General features: G+C 49.0%; 1 protein-coding gene across 2 annotated transcripts in view; it reads right to left on the bottom strand.

The window, feature by feature from the left end:
- The window catches only part of LITAF (lipopolysaccharide induced TNF factor), a 100,373-nt gene that overhangs the window by 28,088 nt on the left and 49,610 nt on the right, over positions 1-22,675 (bottom strand). The window contains exon 1 of one of the 2 annotated variants that reach the window (XM_057315683.1): positions 16,856-16,933. The exons of the other annotated variant lie outside the window; for it this stretch is intronic. The gene's annotated coding sequence lies outside the window, so the exon portion shown is untranslated. Of the gene's footprint in view, positions 1-16,855; positions 16,934-22,675 lie in introns of those variants that run through there. 2 annotated transcript variants of the gene reach the window in all.

The following is a 22,675-nucleotide window of genomic DNA, read 5'->3' on the forward strand; positions in this document are numbered from 1 at the left end:
CTGCCTGCTCGGGTAATAGCAGCAGCCCTGATCCAGCGAGGCCCTCTGAGAAGTCATCCCAAGGCATTAAGGAGCTCGTGCAGCTTTCAGAGTACAGAGTCCTGGAGATGCCAGGAACCCTAATGTGGCCATCTAGAGAAATGCCACTTGGGTGGAGAGCCTATGAGCCACTCGAGGGATTCATAGACCTGGATCCTACTGGATCCTAGAACTCCTCCAGTGATAGAATCCCCTACCTTTACACTGAGACCCCAGAGACACTGAGACCCAGACAGGGAGTGGGACTTGCCCAAAGTCCCACAGCAAACTGTCCCCTCCATCCTTGTCCAAAGCTCACACCACCTTTTACCATGTGGACCCAGCCATTATCAGCCATGGACTCAATCGGAGGAGGGGATTTCAAAGTCCTCCCAACCATAAGAAATCTCCAGGGAGATGTTATTAGGGAGGCCAATCCTTTCTTTTAAAACGACAGAGGGGGGCGTCTGGGTGGCTCAGTCATCAAGCATCTGCCTTCGGCTCAGGGCATGATCCCAGAGTCCTGGGATCGGGCCTCGCATGGGGCTCCCTGCTCCGCTGGGAGCCTGCTTCTTCCTCTCCCACTCCCAGTGCTTGTGTTTCCTCTCTCTCTGGCTGTCTCTCTCTCTCTGTCAAATAAATAAATAAAATCTTTAAAAAAAAAAACACACGATAGAGGAAGCTGGATTATGCCCAACCTCTGCCCTTCTCCATTCTCAAGGTGGGCAAAAAGACCTGGCATCCCGACATTAACGCAGAGTATCACAAACTGCCACTAGCAAGACACAAGGCCTAGAGCCTCTTTCTAGAGCCTAGAGAAACTCAGAGCAAAATGTTTAGGAAACGGCCCTGTGTGAATGCTTTCCTCCCTGCCTCCTTTCCTCTCCTTCTTGCATGCCTGCCTGCCTTCCCCTTCCCCTTTCTTTCCTTTTTCCTTTTTGCAGGAGGAAAAGTAACTGCTTACTGAATTTACTGCTTTTATTCAGTGCTACCATGTTTTCGTTCCTTTTTCTGCTTGCAACTGCTGAGCACGAGAGCTGGCTTTGTTTTTTTCATATAGCCTAAGCACTTCACTGCGCCTGGGAGCTGGCAATTATTTATGGGGAGAGCTGTAAAACTCTGACTGTTTTTTTAATTCCTGAGAAACCACAGAGATTGAATTTCCAACCCAATGCTTCAGAGAAGGGAAGGAAAGCAAACCAGGCACGTGATCATCTCTATGGACGCTAAAAAAGCATTTGACAAAATCCAACACCTTTTCATGAGGAAAACACTCAACAAAGTAGGAATCGAAGGAAACTTTCTACAAGCTGATAAAGAGCATCTACTGCTCACGTTATCCTCCACGGTCAAAGACTGGATGTTTCCCCCCACCCCCCGAGGTCAGGAACGAGTAAGAATGTCTGCTTTTGCCACTCCTATCCAACATTGTCCCAGAGGTTCTGGCCAGGACAATTTCAAAAGAAAAGGACATAAAAATCATCCAGATTGGAAAGGAAGAAGTAATACTATCTCTGTTCCCCAATAGCATCATCTCATATAGAGAAAATCTTAAGGAATCCACAAAAAAACTGTCAGTGCAAATAAACAAGTTCAGCAAGATGGCAGGATTCTAGATCAACATACAGAAATCGATTGCATTTCTATGCACTAGCAAGGAATGACGCAAAAATAGATTCAGGAAGCAGTTTAACTACGGAAGTTTGACTTGTACATTGAAGACTGCAAAACATTATTGAAGAAAATAAGCACCTAGATAAATGGAAAGATGTTCATGTGGTATATCAGTCAGAGTTCTATCAGAGAAGTAGTGCTGGAAGGAGACGATGGATGGATGGATAGATGGATAGATAGATAGAATGGATAGAAAGATAGATAGGATGGATAGATAGAATGGATGGATAGATAGGAAGGAAAGAAGGAAAGAAAGAAAGAAAGAAAGAAAGAAAGAAAGAAAGAAAGAAAGAAAGAAAAAGAAAGAAAGAAAAAAGAAAAGATAGAATGGATAGATAGATAGGATGGATAGATAGATTGGATGGATGGATGGATAGATAGGATGGATAGATAGATAGAATGGATGGATGGATGGATGGATGGATAGATAGATAGATAGATAGATACATAGATACATAGATACACAGATACATAGAATGGATGGATGGATGGATAATAGGATGGATAGATAGGATAGATAGGTAGGTACGTAGATAGATAGAAAGGATAGGTAGATAGATGGATAGATAGGATGAATAGGTAGGCAGATAGATAGGATAGGTAGGTTGATAGGATGGATTGGTAGATAGATAGATAGATAGATAGATAGATAGATAGATAGATAGATAGATAGAATGGATGGATAGATACATAGATACATAGAAGGGATGGATGGATGGATAGATAGATAGGATAGACATAGAATGGATGGATGGATAACAGATAGGATGGATAGATAGGACGGATAGGTAGGTAGGTAGATAGAAAGGATAGGTAGATAGATGGATAGATAGGATGGATAGGTAGGTAGGTAGACGGATAGATAGGATGGATGAATGGATGGATGGATAGATAGATAGGATGGATAGATAGGATGGATAGATGGATATATAGGATGGATAAGTAGGTAGATAGATAGATAGATAGATAGATAGATAGATAGATAGATGATAGGATGGATAGGTAGGTAGGTAGACGGATAGATAGGATGGATGAATGGATGGATGGATAGATAGATAGGATGGATAGGTAGGGAGATGGATGGATAGGTAGGTAGACGGATAGATAGGATGAATGGATGGATGGATGGATAGATGGATATATAGGATGGATAAGTAGGTAGGTAGATAGATAGATAGATAGATAGATAGATAGATAGATAGGATAGATAGGATGGATAGGTAGGGAGATGGATGGATAGGTAGGTAGACAGGATAGGATGGGTAGATAGGATGGATAGGTAGGGAGATGGATGGATAGATAGATAGATAGATAGATAGATAGATAGATAGGATGGATAGATAGGATGGATAGGTAGGGAGATGGATGGATAGGTAGGTAGACAGAATAGGATGGATAGAGAGAGAGACAGATGAAGCTTGAAGGCAGAAGCTCTGGTCTGTAGGTGTAATTCTTCCTCTGGGAAACTTCAGTTTTGCTCTTAAGGCCTTTCAACTGATTGGATGAGGCCCAAATTACCAAAATAAGCTCCTTTACTTAAAGTCAACTCGTTGTAGAAGTTAACCCCATCTGAAAATATCTTCATAGCAACACCTAGATTAGTGTTTCCTTGAAGTACTGACTACCATAGCCTAGCCAAATTGACGCATGAAACTAATCATCATGGACATGACTCCCCAAACTGATGTACAGATGAGTGTGCTCTCTGTCAAAATCCCAACTGCCTTCTTGGCAGAAACAGACAAACAAACGTCCCACTCCGGTGCAGAATGTTGATAACGGGGAGGCTGTGCACACCCGGAGTTGGGGGGGGGGTGGAAATCTCTGTACCTTCCTCTCAATTCTGCTGTGAACTTAAAGCTGCCCCCCCTTTTTTTAAGATTTATTTATTTATTTTAGAGAGAGAGGCCACGAGTGGGAGGGGCAGAGGCAGAGGGAGAGAGAATCTTAAGCAGACTCCACACTGAGCGCGGAGCCGATGCAGGGCTTGATCTCACCACCCTGAGATCACGACCTGAGCTGAAACCAAGAGTCGCGCGCTCCACCGACTGCACTGCCCAGTCTCCCCTTAGCACTGCTTTTAAAATGTTCGGGAGCTGGATGGTGGTGATAGTTGCACAACATTGTGAATGTACTTAATGCCACTGATGTGACCCCTGAAAAATGGTTAAAATGGTAAATTTTCATGTATATTTTCCCATAAGAAATAAAATTAAGTTAAAAATAGGCAGAGGACTTGGGTAGACGTTTCTGCAAAAAAGATATACAAACGGCCAAGAATCACATGAAAAAAATGCTTCCTATCGTTAGTCATCGGGGAAATGCAAATCAAAACCACAATGAGATACCGCTTCATACCTGCTGGGTTGGTCATAAAAAAAATTTTTTTTTCTCAATGGAAAATAACAAGTACTGGGACGGACGTGAAGAAACTGAAACTCTCACACGTTGCTGGTGGCCATGCAAAACGGTACAGCTGCTGCTTCAGCGCTAAATATATATACAAAGTGATTGAAAACAGGTATCCAAACAAAAATGTAGAGAGGAATGTTCATAGCGGCAATATTCACACCAGTCAAAGGGTGGAAATGACCCAAATGTTCGTCGACCGATAAACGCATAAACAAAATGTTGTGTCTCCCTGTGATGGAATATCATTTGGGCATAAAATGGAAAGAAGTACTAGCACGTGCTACCAGGTGGATGAAAACATTATGCTTGAAAACATTATGCTCATTGAAAGAAGCCAGACACGAAAGGGGTCCCATTTCCTATGATTCCATTTGTATGAAATTCCGAGAATAGACAAATCTACGGAGACAGAAGACTGATTAGTGGCGGCCCTGGGGCCTCAAGGAAAGGTGAGCAACTTCTAATGGGTATGAGGTTTCTCTCTGAGTGTGCTACGAATGTTCTGGAAGTTGATCGTGGGGATGGTTGCACAATATTTTGAATGTACTAAATGCTGCAGAATCCTAGGGTTCAAAATAGTTGAAATGTTAAATTTTATATTATGTGAATTTTATCTCAATTAAAAAAAAAACTAGGGGGGCCTGGGTGGCTCAGTCGGTGAAGCATCTGCCTTTGGCTCAGGTCATGATCCCGGGGTCCTGGAATGGAGCCCCACGGTGGGCTCCCTGCTCAGCGGGAAGTCTGCCTCTTCCTCTCTCTCTCTGCCCCTCGCCCTGCTTGTGCTCTCTCTCTCTCTCAAATAAATAAATAAAATCTTTAAAAAAATTTTTAAACCAGGCATCCCATGTATGCCCTGTTAGGACACAGCAAAAATTGGCAGAGGGGGCAGGGTGGGGAGCTAGATGGCTTTTCACGACATCCGTGACTGTTTTTCTTCTCGCCGAAGACTTTGCTGTTGTGTTCTAACCCAAAAAGGCTCAGCATGAGATCTGGGAAGTGAACACATGTACGCCCACAGCCCTGGAATCACACGGACAGGACAGAAAGGGGGAACCACCCTCAAATGCCCTCCTGAACATCAGTAATGACAGCAGCGGGGGGAGAAAAACGAGTTGTCTAGTAGAATGCAGATGATCCTGTTTTTTTCTTAAAAGGGGGGAAAAATACACACACACACACACACACACACGCACACACACACACACACACACCCCCCTGAGAAAATGCCTTCGTACTTTCTTGAGGATAAAGAACACCACCAACTGTAGTCTCTGAATAATGAGAATGTCCCCTGTTACTCCCCTCCATTTCTCTGACATTTACGGGACACGGACAACTTGCTCGTTTAAAATAATGAATCTTCAGAGAAGGAACTCAGTCCCCAGAAACAGCCTCCACGGACTGGTTTGTGCTAGTCCTAACTACAGATTCTGGTACCTAATGTTTCCATAATACGTCCTCCGTTTGCAAAACACGGTCCCTGCACATAGCACATGACTCATCCTCCGAGAAACCCCGTGGAGCAGGGATTCTTACTGCAGAGTCAGGCAGATGGGGAAACTGAGGCCAGGGGGACCTTGTGCCCACATCCTGGCCCTGGACAAGACCTTTGTTTCTGCTGCCACGAGATGAAGCCAAAGTGGGGTGAGCTGGGCGGGGCGGGGGGGTGCTGGAGAGAGGCCTTGGGAGAGCTGCCTGATGTAGCAAATGAAAACACGAGGTGCCCGGGTGCATGTGAGACAGACAGCCAGTGATTGCTTAGTGTACGTATGTCCCAATATTGCAGAATTATAACGTAGTCTCAATATTGCACTGGACATACTTAGACTAATGACAACAACAACAAAAATCACTCCTCGTTTGTCTAAAACTCACATTTCCTTGGATGTTCTCCATTCTCTCTGGCAATGCCACCTGCCCGGTCTGCGGGGGCCAGAGCAGGAGGCCCAGGTCAGCAGGCAGTCCCTGGTCTCTGTCCGTGAGCATTGGCACCTGCAGCCAGCGCCCGGCTGGACACCCACGTGAGCTTCCCCAGCCCTGTCATTACATGGGTCAGCCTCTCCTTGCCCCGGGGGTGTGGGAGACCCGTCCAGACCTGGCCACCCTTCCATCTTCCCCCGGCCCTACAAGCTGCAGGTAGAGTCCTTCCTGGCCTGCTCAGAGTGAGGACTGGGTCACCTGTTGTGGGGACCCCCAAAATCACAGGGAAATTGTGTCCTCGGGAGGAGAGCCAGGACCTCCCTTCATAATGACACCCAGATGTTGTGATGCGTCTCCGCGTTCCTATTCAACGGGACAGATGCCGGTCACTGCAATTGGGAAAGGATGCAGAATGCCCCCTGAGACAGAACAATGACGATGATGATGGTGGTGGTGGTGATGGTGACGAGGGGATGATGGGAATCACCAGCTGAGTCACCACTAGCTGCCGGGCCCTGGACAAAGCACTTTTACATGCATTATCTCATTTTTTCTTTACAAAAACCCTCCTATTCTAGAACTGTGGACACTGAGACCCAGAGGGGTTCGGGCTGCACCAGTGTCTGGGGCACCTGCGGGGACAGAGGTGCAAGAGGCAGACGGCCAGCGTGGGTGCCCCTGGCAGAGGAGGGAACCTGCCTGGAGACCTCGGCGGGGCTGGGGGAAGTTGGTGGAGTGCTTCAGGTCGCACGGAACTGCTTATTTCTGTCTGGTGTGTTGGGGCTCCATAGGAGACTGCATTGGAGGCAACGGCTCTGAGGCTCTATGGCCCAAAAGGTCTACATCATCTGGAAGGCTCTAAGCTCCAGGAAGCTCTTACAGCATGGTGGCTAAACACAAGACTGGCTCCAAATGCCGCCGCTCCCATAACCAGCTGTGTGACCTTTGGCACCTTTGCTTAACCTCTCTGGGCCTTGATTGCTACATCTGTGACATGGAAATGATAATGCTTCGTCATAGGGTTTGGGGAGAGCTGTGCCTGGTGCATCATGTGACTGTGTGTTAAATAAGTATGACTCTGGGATTTATGTTCCCACCCCTCCCCTCCCCGGCCTCCCGCGCAACCCCCACTGGCCCACCCCTCCAGTCCAGGGCTGTGGAATGGATGTGTCTGTCCAGGGCTTCCTATTTGGCTTTCAAATGGACCTCCTCATCTGGAGCTTTCTCCCAGGCACACCACTGCTGGCCTGTTTCTGCATTTTCTGGAATTTAAACCTGCAGGCCAGTGTTGGTCCATCAGCTCCGAGGCGCCTGACACCAACGGCAGAACTTGGTTCAAGGCTGGCTTCTCCTCCAGCCAGAAGCAGAAGTGCAGGCTGGGGGCTGTGCGTGTGGGTCCAGGGAAGCCTGGAACTGCCCCACCTCCAGAGGCTCCGAGCAGGGCTCGCGGGTCGGGGGTGGGTGGTCAGGCCCCTCCGCTTAGAGGAAACGGTCGATGATGACTTCAATTCTGGCACGAGGCCTGGGCCAAAGTTCCCTTTGGCTCCTTCCCAGCAGCGAGACCTCAGCCAGCCCCTCCCTCCAGACTCCCCCGGTTTCTCAGCTGTCCTGCCAGCTCCCAGGGTGGCCGTGACAGTGAGACGAAATCACTAAAGGAAGCAGCATGGCACCTTGCCTGGCACAGAGCGAGGCTTCAGTCATTCAGAGCTGCTACAATTGTGTTGCTGTTGTTCCGAAGCTCCCCTTCCATCAAAAACAAAAACCCACAAGGCCTAGGAGCATGCCTCCATTTGTTTCCGGAATCACAGTTTTGATCTGCGGGCAGGAGCCATGGCTCGGTGATGAGAAAACGAACCCGCTCAAACAAATGAACTCTAGACACAAGTCACCAACCACCCCCTCCAACCTGAGCTCCTGACTCCGTTTCTTCACAATCTAGAGAGGTGTCAGGGCCCTCCCTAAGGCCTCCAGAACTCTAGGTGATCTAAGCCCTGCGCTTCTCTGCGCTTATCTCCAAACATGCCTTGACCTCACTCACTCCTCTCCAGCCATATCGACCTCCCAGCTGTTGTAGCACAGTCCTGCCTCAGGGCCTTTGCACTGGCTGTCCCCTCTTTAAAACGTTATCAGTGAGGAGGCAATCAAGATCCCAGGTTTTGCCACCTGTGTCAGATCCAGGATTTGAACCTAAGGTAGGACTATGAATAAATTCTGGTACTAACTGCTCGAATTCTCATTCTAATTCACTGCAACCAGGGGCCCCCATTCCGAATCGCGTGTATGTGTGCATGGAGCCAGCTTTTCCCACCTGAGAACTGACAGGCCATGTCACACAACCTGAGAACCCTAAGGCCCCTGGCCAGAAAGGCTGTGGAATCAGGGCTGAGGAGGGTCCCCTCCTCTAAAGCCCTCCAGTGACAAAAGAAGAAGTGAAGAAGGAGAAAGGAGAAGTAAATCCAGGGCCTGCCTCATTTCTCACACCCATACAGGTACTTCCCACGAAACAGAAGTGAAGTCCTGTGTAATCATTGAACGCAGGGCGCCCTGAGGGGAGCAAACAGTGCTCCTGGACCCACCCCAAGCACACCTCAGTGAGCCCCTCTCCGGGCCATTCCCGGCTGCCATCGAGGTGTCTGAGAGGTGCTCCCTTGTGGACGTGGGGTTCCTCCCTGAGAACTCACTGCACAGATGTCCTTGCAGCTGCACACATGGGACATCCCACAGAACCTCACTGGTGACAGCCCAGGGCGTGGACAATGCAAATGGCTACTAAGAAGGAGCTGAACGAACACATCGTGAGAAGTCCCTGCCGACAGACGTTCCTCTACCGCCATGAAAGGAGGAAAAATGGTCCCAGCCCTGTATGTCCAGTGACAGAGATGGGGCTGTGCAATCCTCAAGTGGGAAGGGCAAGCTGTAGAGCAGGGAGGCAGGGGAGGGCGTGGGGGATGGACAGCTGACCTTGAACATTAACACCTACAGCCTCTGTTTCCCTGAAGGTCACAGCCAGCAGTGGTTCGTGAAACCATATGACTGGGTGATGACCAGCTGCCTTGTCTTTTAAACAGAATGGAATGGGATGGAATGGGCTAGGACAGACAGGACAGACAGGGCAGACAGGGCAGGATAGGATAGGAGACACAACCCCAGACAGCATTTCTTATAATAAGCAGCATTGCATAAAATTTCTAGGTAGTTATACGCCAGCGTCCACATATACTGCGTTACAGTGCAAAATCTATTTTTTCACTGTGGATTGCAGCTAAAAAAAAAAAAAGTCTGAAAACCGTTAGTATGGGAAAAAAGAAAGAAAGGAAAGGACGGACCCAAACAGCCGAAGGTGGGTCCCTCTGAAGAGAGGGGGTGACGGGCAGGAGCTCTATTTTACACAGTTCTGCACTTTCGTTTTTTTAACAATGAACGTGGATTGCTTTTGCAATAAAATAAAGAGCTTTCAGAACCTTTTGGAAAGAAGCAAACGTGCCTGCCTCAGTCTCCAAGAAAGAGGCCGGGCTGTTTGAGCTGCCAACAAGTGTGAAAAGGGCCAAATCCCTGTCCGGAGGGGGTGCTGCCTCCCAGGGGAATTCAAGAGCCTCCCTGGGTTTTTCCACTGGTCCTTCTCTACCCCTCCAGAAAGCCACAGATCCTCCAAAAAGGAAACCCGCCTTAAGATGCCAGACTTCATTTTGAAAATGGAATGGGTGCCCCGGGGGGGGCCCCCCGGGGCTCCAGCTGCTAGCTGGGGAACCAAGCTGGGACCCCCCCCAAAAAAAGGCTATTGTGTTTTCTGCTTAGCGTTAAATCATCAGCATTTTCCAAATGGATAAAGAGCCCTCCTGACTCCTTTGTAAAAAATGCCTACTTACGAATCCACCAAGGGTTGCAGCACAAGGGGTGCGCCCAATGATTTCCTATTATAAATGTCGCTGCAGTAGATACTACTGGGCACGTGGCTTTTCTTTTCTTTCTCTCTCTCTCTCTCTTTTTTTTTTTTTAGGATTAGTTCCTTCAGGCAAATTCCCAGAAGTGTGATCACTGGAGAGGAAAGCGTAGACCTTTCCGGGCCCCTGAAACACTCTGCCAAACTGCTTTCCGAAAGAGCTGGGACTCACGCCTTCTAAAAGAACTGACGCTGGGGTGGTTAGATCATCCCCACCTTTGTCCCCTAATGTGAGCCATCGGTGACCCAGATGCCCATGTCAGGGAGCCGCAGCAATGCGGGAAAGAGCATCCTCCTCCCTCAGCCGGGCGCCAAGGGCTCCGGAGGGCGGGGAGAGCATCTCTTCCTGGCCTCCCACCGTGGAAGCCTGGCACCCCGGCTCTCGGCAGCCCGGAGCCAGGGCTGGCAGGGTGGGCATCTTTTCTCGGTGGGTTGCCTTGTGTGCCGTGGACCCCATCAGTAGGTGGTGACCATGAAGAATGGGGCCCAGAGCATGTTATGCGGGGTGTCTCCCTCTGTCTGGGCTGCTTCGACAGAATACCATAGATGGGGTGGTTTGGAAACAGCACGATTTCTTTCTTATGGTTCCAGAGGCTGGCAGGTAACCATCTTTCTGTCCTCACATGGCATCAGAGGACAGGGAGCTCCATAGAGTCTCTTTTATCAAGGGCACGGATCCCATTTATAAGGGTTCCACCCTCATGACATCATCACCTCCCCAAAACCCCACCTCCTAACACCTTCACATGGGGGCTTAGGTTTCAACGTGTGAATTTGAGGGAGACACAAACATTCAGTCCATAGCACTGGGTATACACTGAACAGAGAGGACAAGGTCCAGCAGGTGTTGAGATGGGGCAGATGGACAGCTGGGGGCACAGCTCCGTGCTGGCTTTGCCTCCAGCGACCCCCCCAGACCTAGAGGTCCGGGGGATCTCGTCCCTAAAGCTCGCAGGCAGGCTCCTGCAGGAGAAGGGCCAGCAAGAAGGAAAGGAGGTCGGCAGGCACTTTCTCAGTGCCCCTCGCCCCTGCTCCAGTGTGTGGACCTGGCACCGTGGCCCAGTTAGAATCAACCAAACTCCCACCATGGCCTTTGACTCGAAACCCCACTTCTGGCTCCCCATTTTCTCCTTAGGGCCTTGCTCACACAGGGTATGTAATTATCCACCTAGTTAAGAGATTGATTTTGCTAAATCACCAAGCACTATTAACAGCATCTACTGATCTCATCCATGCCCCACCACATCCCCTCCACCACTGGATTTTTTTTTTTTTAAGATTTTGTTTATTTATTTGACAGAGATAGAGACAGCCAGCGAGAGAGGGAACACAAGCAGGGGGAGTGGGAGAGGAAGAAGCAGGCTCATAGCAGAGGAGCCTGATGTGGGGCTCGATCCCGGGATTCTGGGATCACGCCCTGAGCCGAAGGCAGACGCTTAACAACTGCGCCACCCAGGTGCCCCACCACCACTGGATTTTTTATTTTAAGATTTCATTTACTTATTTGAGATAGAGTGAAAGCAGAGAGATTGTATGAGGGAGAGGGAGAAGCAGACTCACTGCTGAACAGGAGCCCGATGCGGGGCTTGATCCCAGGACCCCAAGACCACGACCTGAGTGGAAGGCAAACGCTTAACCGACTGAGCCACCCAGGTGCCCCTGGATTTATTTATTTTTTTAATAAACTTGTTTGGGGGAATCATTTTAGTTTTACGACTGCATTATGTCGAAGCAAATCCCTGACATCATCTCATTTCATCTGTAAACACATTCGTATGAGTCTCTAAAAGATGAGGACTCTTTTTAAAAATAAAACCGCAAAGCGACGACATGCTGGAAAAAAAAAATGAACACATTTCTGAATTCTATCCAATGTCATCCAGTCTGGGTTTACATTTCCCCCAGCTGTCTCATAAACATTTTTAAAAGAATCTGGTTTATTTGAAGCGGGATCCTGTTGACTGTGTCTCCAGGCCCTGGCACTCAGCTTGTCTCGCACATAGTAGGTACTCCATAAATCCTTGCCGGGTGAACAAATAAGGCTAAAGAATTTTCAGAAGACAGCTCACGTCTTCAGAGTAGTTCTCAGGCTGGGCAACATGGACGTTCGTACCTCATCCTGACTGCCATGCTGAGAGGTAATGCCTTTTGTTGTACAATTTTACAGAGGACACAGTTGAGGCACAGAGAGAGGAAATGACCTGCCCAAGGCCACACAGCAAGGAAGCGATGCCTGAATGAACTGGTAAAGAGGGCGTGGGAAACTAGTTCACTGTGGTAGGTGCTCCCCGTTGCCTGGCAACAGCTCTCGGTCTGCAGGTGAGGCTGTGCTGGGCCTGCCTCACCCCTCCCAACTGCTCCCCCGCAGCGTGAAGACAGACGGGCCTGTGGCAGAGTTTCCAGGGCCAGGAGTTAATTCCTCTTGCAGACAGACACCCATGTGGGCACCCTCCACCCCACTGGCACCCTGCCGAGGAATGCCTGACCTGCTTTCTCTCCTTCGGGAGGACTCCAGGAATGTCGTCCTTTGGGCCCCAGAAGGAGGAACGAAGGAATCGGAGGCTGCCCCATCCCCGTTTGGTATGGAGCAATCATTCCAAGATGCCAGCCACTATGGCAGGCCCTGGAGAACAACAAATGGCCAAGCCCAAGTTTGAGTCCAGTGGGGAGTCAGGAATTAAATGAGACTACCAAATGCATTTATAATGGTCAATGGGAAAAGGGCACAGAAGAAGAACGTAGAGGTTCTAGGTGCATCAGGGTGGAGTGGTCAGTGAGGGCTTCCTGGAGGAGGTGAGGCCAAGACTGATGAATGTAAACTCCTGAAGCTAGTGGCTGAGTCCTTTTATTTATTTTGAACAATTCCAATTAATAAAGTACCCTTAGCAACAATAATTATGAATAAGAATTGCAATGCCAACAATTACTGGATTATGTGGGTTTCGTGTGTTTGTTTACACACAGCATCTCCTTTAATCTCTACAACAACCTAACGAGTAGAGACCGTTGTAAACCCCATTTTATAGAAGAGAAAGCTGGGGCTCAGAAAGGTGAATTTAGCCAAGTCACAGAACTCAGTGGGTGGTGAAGCTGGGATTTGAATCCAGGCCGGCTGGATCATGGGATGCCTTCCTTTCTGTGAAGAGGACCCACTGCCCCAAAGGACTGTTTGCTGAACCCAGGCCTAGGGCCTCATGGAATCCTGTGACGTTGTCTCCCTTCTCCAACTGCGGCCCTAGGTCCATCCCGGGGTGATTTCAGAGTCACAGGCCCCAGCAGCGTGCGGAGCCCAGCTGCTGCACAAGCTCTGCGCTCGGAAGGATCTGAAACCCACTATGGTTCTGGGGCATACTACCCGTGTGACCCGAGGCAGGCTCTGAAGCCTCTCTGAGCCGCTGCCTTGGCCCGGAAAAGTGGGGATGGCAACGGGGTTGATTTTGGCAGGCATTCAAGGCAGGAGGTACAGCAAGGACAAGGAGGTGGGGGACCATGGGACATACTTGGGGGACTCCATTGCACTGCCCCTGGGACCCAGCGCATGGGGGTGGGGAGGTGGAGGATAAAGTTGGAGAGCTTTCTGGTGGGACAGCTGACTGCTGGTTTTGAGGGCTGCAGACACGGAGCGTGAAGGTGGGGATTTCTGTCCGTTCTGCTCACTGCTGTCACCCCGGGGCCTAGAAGAAGGGCTAGCACACAGTAGGCCCACACAGGTCGTTGGACTGATTGAATCAATGAGTGAGTGAATGTGATTTCTGGCGGCAGTCTTAGAGAAATAGCTGGGGAGGAAAGTAGGCAGAAACCACTGTTCTCTAGGGGGTAGGAAGTTCAACAGAGACTTTTTAAAGGGGCCGATGCTTCAAGCAAGTGCTACTATATGAGCGAGGCAGATGGGGGGAGAGCACTCCAACTGCCTGGGCAAAGACCTGGTGAGCTGACAATTGTCTGGAGTTCGGAATTACTGGGGCAGAGGATGGAAGTGGGTGTAGAGCAGGAAGGCTGGTGGCAAGTCAGGGATGAGCCCCAGTGTCTGGGATAAAGCATTTGAGGACTGCCCTTCTGTGGTGAGGAATCAGAGAGGGTTTTCAGCAGGAGCACAGCAGGATCCAAACTGACCGTGTCTGGCTGCAGGATTTCCCCCAGGCAAAACCCTACACCCTTTCACTGCTATCCAGAGCCGGCATGCATCCCAAATGCACACACCCTACCCCAAAGGCTGAATCTTTCATTACGGGTAGCAAATGGAGGCGTTCCAAAGATACCTACCAAGCACCCTCCATGGCCCAGAATCAGTAGCTGATACGGATTAGGCATTTACTGTTGCCGGCGCTGGGGTCAGCCTTGGGGACATAGTATTTCATTTCGTTCTTCCAACAGCCCTTCGAGGTAAGCCGTATTTCTGCCCCATATTACTGGTAAGGAAACTGAATTCAGAAAGGTTTAGAGAAAGGCCCAGGGTCACGCAGCTACTTGGGAGAAAATCTGGGTCCTGTCCACAGGTAATCTGGACCCAGAACACCTGTTTCCATGACTGTTCTGAACGGCGTAAAGCACAGGCCCTGCTTTCCGCCAGCAGGCTGAGAAAGCAAACCACCTTACTCAGGTCAGGCGCTTGGAAAAGGGCTGCGTCTGCTGAGCTGGCCTCAGCCTTATGTCACAGGCCTGCTTTGGAGAATGTGACATTCATTACTACGTAGGGTTGTCGTGGAGGATGGAGCTGTCAGCTCTAGCATGTGGCTGTGGGCCGTGTATAAAGGGCAGATAAGAGAAAAGCCTGGAGTTCTTCACACCCAGGAAAACCAGACTTCCCTTGAGCTCCTAATCTGTTTTCAACTTTGGAATGGTAAGCATTCTGATTATTTCCCTTTTTGCTCTGGCCACTAGGAACCTCACAGCAAATGTACATCCCAGCTCTGGAAGCAGTAGTGTGCTTTAACATGGGTGTTGTTTTATTATCCTTTCCTCCTATTTTTTTTAATGACAGCTTCCTCATTTTAAAAGAAAATTCATTTTGTTGTTATCTTTGTTAGTTACTGCTAATCCATTTTGGCAAGGGGCAATGTTATAAATAAATACATACAAGGATTTATTCCAGGGATGAAAGGATGGTTCAACATTCACAAATCAATCAACATGATACACCACATTACAAAATGAAAGATAAAAACCATATGATCATCTCAACAGATGCAGAAAAGCATTTGACAAAATTCAATATCTATTTATGATAAAAAAAAAAACCTGCCAACAAAGTGGGTATGAACAGAACATATGTCAACATAATAAAGGCCGTGTATGACAAGCCCACAGCTAACATCATACTCAATGGCGAAAAGCTGAAAGCTTTTCCATTAAGCTCAGGAATGAGACAAAGATCTCCACTTTAACCATGCTTATTCAACATGGTATTGGAAATGCTAGCCATAGCAATTAGGTAAGCAAAAGAAATAAAAGATATCCAACTAGGAAAGGAAGAAGTAAAACTGTCACTCTTTGTAGACATGACTTATACATAGAAACCATAAAGACCACAAAAAAACCGTTAGAACTAATAAATTCAGGAAAGTTATAACTCCAGTACAAAGTCAACACACAAAAATCAGTTGCATTTGTATTTACTAACGACAACCTATCAGAAAGAGAAATTAAGAAAACAATCCCATTTATAATTGCATCAAAAAAAATAAAATACCTAGGAATAAATATAACCCAAGAGATGAAAGACCTCTACAGTGAAAACTGTAAGACATTGACGAAAGAAATTAAAAACTCCTAGAAGAAAACAGAAAGACATTCCATGCTTATAGATTGGAAGAATTAATGCTGTCATAATGTTCATACTACCCAAAGCAATCCACAGATTCAATGCAATCCCTATCAAAATTCCAATGGCATTTTTCACAGAAATAGAATAAACAGTCCTAAAAATTGTACAGAATCACAAAAGACCCCAAGGAGTCAAAACAATCTTGAGAACAAAGCTGGAGACATCATGCTCCCTGATTTCAAACTATGCTACAATGCTGTAGTAATCCAGAGTGTGGTACTGGCATAAAGACAGACACATGGATCAATGGAGAAGAACAGAGAACCCAGAAATAAACCCATGCACATACAGTCAATTAATTTATGACAAAGGAGGCAAGAATATACAGTGGGTAAAGGGCAGTTTCTTCAATAAATGGTGTTGAGAAAACTGGACAGCACTATGCAAAAGAATGAAACTGGACCACTTTCTTATACCACACACAAAAATTAACTCAAAATGTATTAACAACTTGACTGTAAGACTTGAAACCATAAAACTCCTAGAGGAAAACAGGGGTGGTGGGCTCCCTGACATCACTCTGTGTGATGACTTTTCTGGAGCTGACTCCAAAGCTGACAAAAGCAAAAATAAACAAATGGGACCACATCAAACTAAAAGGCTTCTGCACAAAAAATAAAAATAAAAAATAAATCAACAAAATGAAAAGGCAGCCTACTGAATGGGAGAAGATATTTGCTAGCCATATACCCAATAAAGGGTTAATATCCAAAAAGAAAGAATTCATACAACTCAATCACAAAAAAAAAAAAAAAAAAATCCAATTTTAAAATAGGCAGAGGATCGGAACAGACATTTTTTTTCCAGAGAAGACATACAGATGGCCAACAGACACATGAAAAGATGCTCGACATCACTCATCATCAGGGAAATACAAATCAAAACCACAATGAGCGATCCCCTCACACCTGTCAGAACCACTAGTATCAAAAAGTCAAGAGATAACAGGTATTTGCAGGAATGTGGAGAAAAGGGAACCCTCATGCACCGTTGGTGGGAATACAAACTGGTACAGCCACTTTGGAAAACAGTACGGAAACTTCTCAAAAAGTTAAAACTCGGGGTACCTGGGTGGCTCAGTCCGTGAAGCAACTGCCTTCAGCTCAGGTCATGATCTCGAGTTCTTGGGATGGAGCCCGCATCAGGCTCCCTGTTCAGCGGGGAGTCTTGCTTCTCCCTCTGCCTCTGCCTGCCACTCCCCTTGCTTGCGTGCTTGCTCTCTCTCTGTCTCTCTGTCAAATAAATAAATAAATAAATAAAACCTTAAAAAAAAAAAAACCCAAAAAACAAAATTAGAGCTACCGTCTGATCCAGCAATTCCTCCCCTGGGTATTTATCCAAAGAAAACAAAAACACTAATTTGAGGGGCGCCTGGGTGGTGCAATCGTTAAGCATCTGCCTTTGGCTCAGGGCGTGATCCCAGAGTCCTGGGATCGAGCCCCACATCAGGCTTCTCCGCTGGGAGCCTGCTTCCTCCTTTCCCACTCCCCCTGCTTGTGTTCCCTCTCTCACTGGCTGTCTCTCTCTGTCAAATAAATAAATAAAATCTTAAAAAAAAAACACTAATTTGAAAAGATTATCTGCATCCCCATGTTCACTGCAGCATTGTTCACAAGAGCCAAGACATGGAAAGAACCTAAGTGTCCATCGACGGATGAATGGATAAAGCAGATGTGGTACAGATATACCACGGAATACTATTCAGCCATAACAAGGAATGAGATCTTGCCATTTGCAACAGTATGGATGGACCTCAAGGGCATTATGCTAAGTGAGATAAGTCAGACGGAAAGACAAATACCGTAGGATTTCACTTACACGTGTAATCTAAAAGTAGGACAGACAAACAAAACCAAGCAACGCTCATAGATACGGAGAAGAGATTGGTGGTTGCTGGCGGGGGTGCTGGCGGTGGGGAGGGCAAAATGGATGAAGGGGATCAAGAGGTACAACCTTCTGGTTATAAAATAAACAAGTCACGAGAATGTGATGTCCACGACGGTAACTATGGTCGATAATGTCATGGTGCGTATTTGGAAGTTGCTAAGAGAGTAGATCTTGAAATTTGTCATCAAAGGAAAGAAAGGGTTTTGTAACTGTATAGTGACAGTAATTAGATTAATTGTGATCGTTTCACAACATATACAAATATTGAATCAATACATAAGAACCTGAAACTAACGTAATGTTCCATGTCAATTCTACTTCAGTAAGAACAACGTTAACAGGTAAATAAATACACACACGAGAAACGAGGAACAATGCTATCATTAGATCGGGGTTTCTCAACCTCGGCGCTGTTGGTGTTTGGAGCTGGCGGATTCATTGCTGGGGGCTATCCTGTTCCCTGGACGGTGCTCAGCAGCAGCCCTGGCTTCCGCCCACCAGATGCTAAAAGCGCCCTCACCCCATTGTGACAGCTGAAGGGGTCCGTTGCCAAACGTCCCTGAGCGGTGAACTTGCACGAGGTGCAGAACGTGTGCTCTAGCCCGAGCTCCTCCAAGGCAGGCTGAGGGTGCCTTAGGACAGCAACCAGGGCCTGGGGCGGGGCTGGAACTTGGCGGGGTGAGGATCCCCAGCTGCAGAGATGAAGACATGCTCGCCTCAGTGCCACATCACCTGTCTCCGGGCTGCCAGCGCGCAGAGCTCTTGCCCACGTCAGTCCTCACGGCAGCCCCAGGGGGTCAGAATTAAGTCCTCATTTCACAGAGAAAGGCACTGGGGTCCAGAGAGGCTGAGTGAGTGGCCCGACATCACACAGCAAGAGGCTGACAGGGCAAAGAATGCAGACGCAGGGCAACCACCCTGCCACTTGTGGAAGCTGAGAAGAACAGGGAGCGACCACTGCAAGGACAGGGAGGTAAGCTGGAGCCTGAGGTATTAGGCAGATCTGACTGGGCAGGGGTCCCCAGGCAGGGAAGTCCCAGCACGAGAAAGGCCCACAGGTAGGCACTGGAACAACTTTCTTATGACAGGTGGGGGGGAATCCCGAGAGAATGGAAAACCTGCCCGTGAATGTTCATAGCAGCCCCATTCACAGTAATCGACAGGTGGAAACAACTCGAATGTCCATCAACAGACAAACGCATAAATATGAGGTCCATCCACGTCATGGAATACTATCCGGTCATAAAAGGAGTCACATCTGACACAGTTCTGATGCGGGTGAGCCTTGAACACACGATGCTCAGTGAGAGCTCTGTCTGGAAGTTCTAGCAGTGGGGAGCACAGCTACTGGGACATCCTCAACTGAAGAACGGTCCTCCTCTCCCGGGGAAGGTCATGCTTTCCACAGAGCACACAGCTTCAGGGGGGACTCACGTGGGGCAGTGAGGGAGGAAGGGGACGCCCGCCTAGCCAGCCAGATCAGCCGAATCAACCCTGGCCATCAGTGGGGTGATGGATGGCGAAGCCAGATCGCCCTCCCATCCGAAAACGTGACTCTCCGTAAAAGAAACCGCACCCGAGAGGCCACATTCTGTATGATTCCATGCATAAGCCATGATCCACAGGGACAGAGAGCAGACGAGTCGTTGCCAGGGGCTGGGAGAGCAGGGGGATTGGAGGTGATAGCTACAGGGTAAGCCTTTCTTTTCCAGATAATGAGAACATGCTAAAACTCAGCGTGGGGATGGCGGCAGAACTCTCGCTATTGAAAGCCACTGATGGAACAGTACCCTGGAGACGGGGATCGTACGATACAGGAATGAGATCTCAAAAAAGCTGTTTTTTTAAACAACAGACTTGGGTGGGTGAGTTACTCTCAAGGCTGAGGATTCAGGCTTCAGTGTTGGCTGCGACCCTGCCTCGCTGCATGGCCATGGGCATCTCATCTCCCAGAGCCCCAGCTTCCTTATCTGTAAAATGGGCACATCAATGGTGACCCATCTGCTATGGCTGAAGGAAGAGAAGATGAAGGAGACGCCTGCAGCCGGAGCCTGCCATACAAGGGCTTCATAGACATGAGTCACTAGACGTTAGACCCTGGATGTGCCTCTTCCTACCCGCTTCTCCCTTGAACTGCAGAAGCCGCAAGAACGCCCGTTCCAGGAATGAGGCAATTCCTTGAAATCTGAAAAGACCACGGCGCAGGCTTTCCTGGCTTGGGAACGGAACAAAAGCCTTCACTGTTGTCCCAGCTCCGGATCCTAAACTCATGCCAGCCTTCTATTCCCCAGACCCAGAGGCCCTCGTCCATCATTTCAAGTTTCAAGATACCAAATGACCTCAGCGATGTGCAAGGGGATCCTCACCGCCACGGCCACTGGGGGCCCTCGAATCCAGGCCCCCCGCCCCCATCCCCACTGCTCCTGCTAGCTTTGGGGACCGCAGGGAAGGCAAAGAGAAGCTGGCACTGACCCTGCAAAATAATCCAGCGCGGGTGGGATGGGGTGGTGGAGGGACCCCACAAAGAAGCGAGTGTGCGAGGAGCCCGTCTATGTACAATGGCCCCTCAGAAACCTGTCCCCGGGGAAAACAGAGGATCTCTATTGGCATGGCCTAAGAAAGAAATGTCTGTATTCTTTTAGGACCTGCCCCCACAGGCTCCAGGCCAAGAATGCGCGGCACAGCATCTTATTAGGTTTCTAAAATTATGCCTAGGTTGGGGGGTTGGCCAGGCCGAGGAGCGGGAAAGGATGTGGTGGGCGGGCAGGCGGGCAGGAAATCTTTAATCCGGCTCTTTGCGCACTCTGGGCAGCGGGAAGGGAGTGCCGCTCCAGCAGATGTCAGGTCGGCCCTGAGAATCAAAAGCCCTTCTGTGCACAGCCTGGGCGCTCAACTGTGTTTAAACATTGCTACAGTGCCTTCCCAGATTGCCCAAGTTTCCCTTGGATGGAGGGAGTTGGGGGCAGTGGGATGGTGTCCTTGGGCAGCACAATTTAAGGAGCAAATGAAAGAAAGCAAGGTCCTGGTGGTTAAAATCTAGGCATTGGGAACAAGGTTGCTAGATAGGGTTGTGCAGGCTGTGCGCTGCACAACTGCAAAGGGTTGTATTTTCAAATATGGAGCAGCACTGTGTACAACGTGTACAACCATTCAAGGTGGCCCATGATGTACCAGAAGGAGGAACAGATGGCTCATGAGGCCAGGGTCTCACTCTTGGGTAGAGTTGGGAGGATGTGAATTGGTGGGCGGTTTGTATGTTGGGGACAGACCAACGCCTCATCACAAATGACAATGCAGATTGAAATACTTTGACACCCCTCCCTACCCAGTACACACAAATAACTAAATCTAAGGGGGAGGGGGAGGAAGGAAAAGCCAAGGGGGTAGGAGCTGTCCTACATCCCAGATATAGTTAACAGAAAACAACAGAATTGTCAGTTAAATTTGTTGAATAAACAACGAACAAATTTTTTTTAGCATACATACATCCCAAATATTTCGTGGGATATATTCACATTAAAAATCATCTGCTGTTTATCTGACATTCGAATTTAGTTGGACCTTCTCTGTTTTTGTTTGCTAAATCTAGCAACCCCACCTCAGAGGACGTGCCTGTAAAAACTCTACCACCCACCACTGCCTGGAAATAGCTATTAAAGCAGCAGCTAATTAGAGCATGTCCCCCCAAGCCTTTTGGCTGCCATGCTGTGGGCAGGGTAGAGGAGTGCAAGCAGACTCCCCCCTCCTCCTGCCCAAACACACAAGAGACATGTGGTGGCCTCCCTCCTCCCCTGGGGGCTCTGAGATCTCCATCTGGCCCTGCGAAGACGTTTATCCGAATGTAGGTGCCCAGCAGGGCCACATGCCCCCGGGGAGGATGGAAACACAGCCTCAGAGCCTGAGGATACCGCCCACGCCACCGAAACTGGAGGAGTGAATCTTGCACAAACAAGGCTAGCTGGGTCCAGATTTACCATCAGGCCTCTCCAGTAAGTCAGACCTGGTGGTTTCCCAGGCCTGTGACACTGTGGCTTCTGGGAGTGCGGGCAATGGGGCCACAGCTTGGGGGGGTGGGGGGTGTCAGCCCGTGGAGGGGAGATGCTCAGGTGGAAGGCAGGTAGAGAATGAGGAAGGAGGGGCCTTAGTCTACTCCCAGGTGGTTTCCATGGGAATGGCTGGCTGACCTCTTGTGGGGCCATCTGTGGCGAGAGCACACTGCATGTGGTCAGTGGGCGGCAGAATCAACCCAGCCAGCAGGACAATTACATGCCCAGGAAACCCGAAGAGAAAGATACCCGAGGCCAGAACATGAAAGCCCTGGATCCCAAGCCCCCAAAGACCCCTGGCAGAGAACAAGAGGGTGTCTCCACTCCCCTGCCCCAGCTCACAACCGACCACCAACTTCCTTACCCCTGCTCCCCACCTGTCTGTCTGAGCCCCCCCCCCCACCCCGGGAAGGGCGGGGAGGCCAGGAGGGGCCGAAATGACACGGTAGGGGTGAGTCAGCTCTCTGTGGGAGCAATTCCACCTTGCTAGAGCAGAGGGGATTGGGCACCATTGGAGCTTCCCTGTGGCTCCTGATGACAGTGGGTCCCCTCCCCATCACCCCAGATCCCTGTTCCCTGGAGAGGCATGGGGGCACGTGGTTCCTGCAAAAGCTGTCCCATGTGGGGCATAACCAGGAGGTGTCCTCTTCCCACGAGAGGGCCAGCCAGTCGAGTTCTTGACTCTGGGTTATGTTTCCATTTCTGATCCCTGTGGTGGGAGAGAGGAAAGGACACTCACGTGGCCAGAAAGACCACAGCTCCTGTGCCACCTGGGGGGGACACACAATGCAGCCGGATGCCAGGTCCCTGGGGCTGCTTCCTCCTAATTACCTGGGTACCTCTTTCACAGCCGGGTTTGTCTGCCTGTTTAGACCTGCCCCTCGGCAGAGGCATCCGTGACTCACACACTGCCAACTCCTGGAGGGCAGGGCCCCTCCTGATTCAGACTGGACT

This window comes from Ursus arctos, unplaced genomic scaffold, assembly GCF_023065955.2.
Source record: "Ursus arctos isolate Adak ecotype North America unplaced genomic scaffold, UrsArc2.0 scaffold_2, whole genome shotgun sequence".
Classification (NCBI taxonomy): domain Eukaryota; kingdom Metazoa; phylum Chordata; class Mammalia; order Carnivora; family Ursidae; genus Ursus; species Ursus arctos.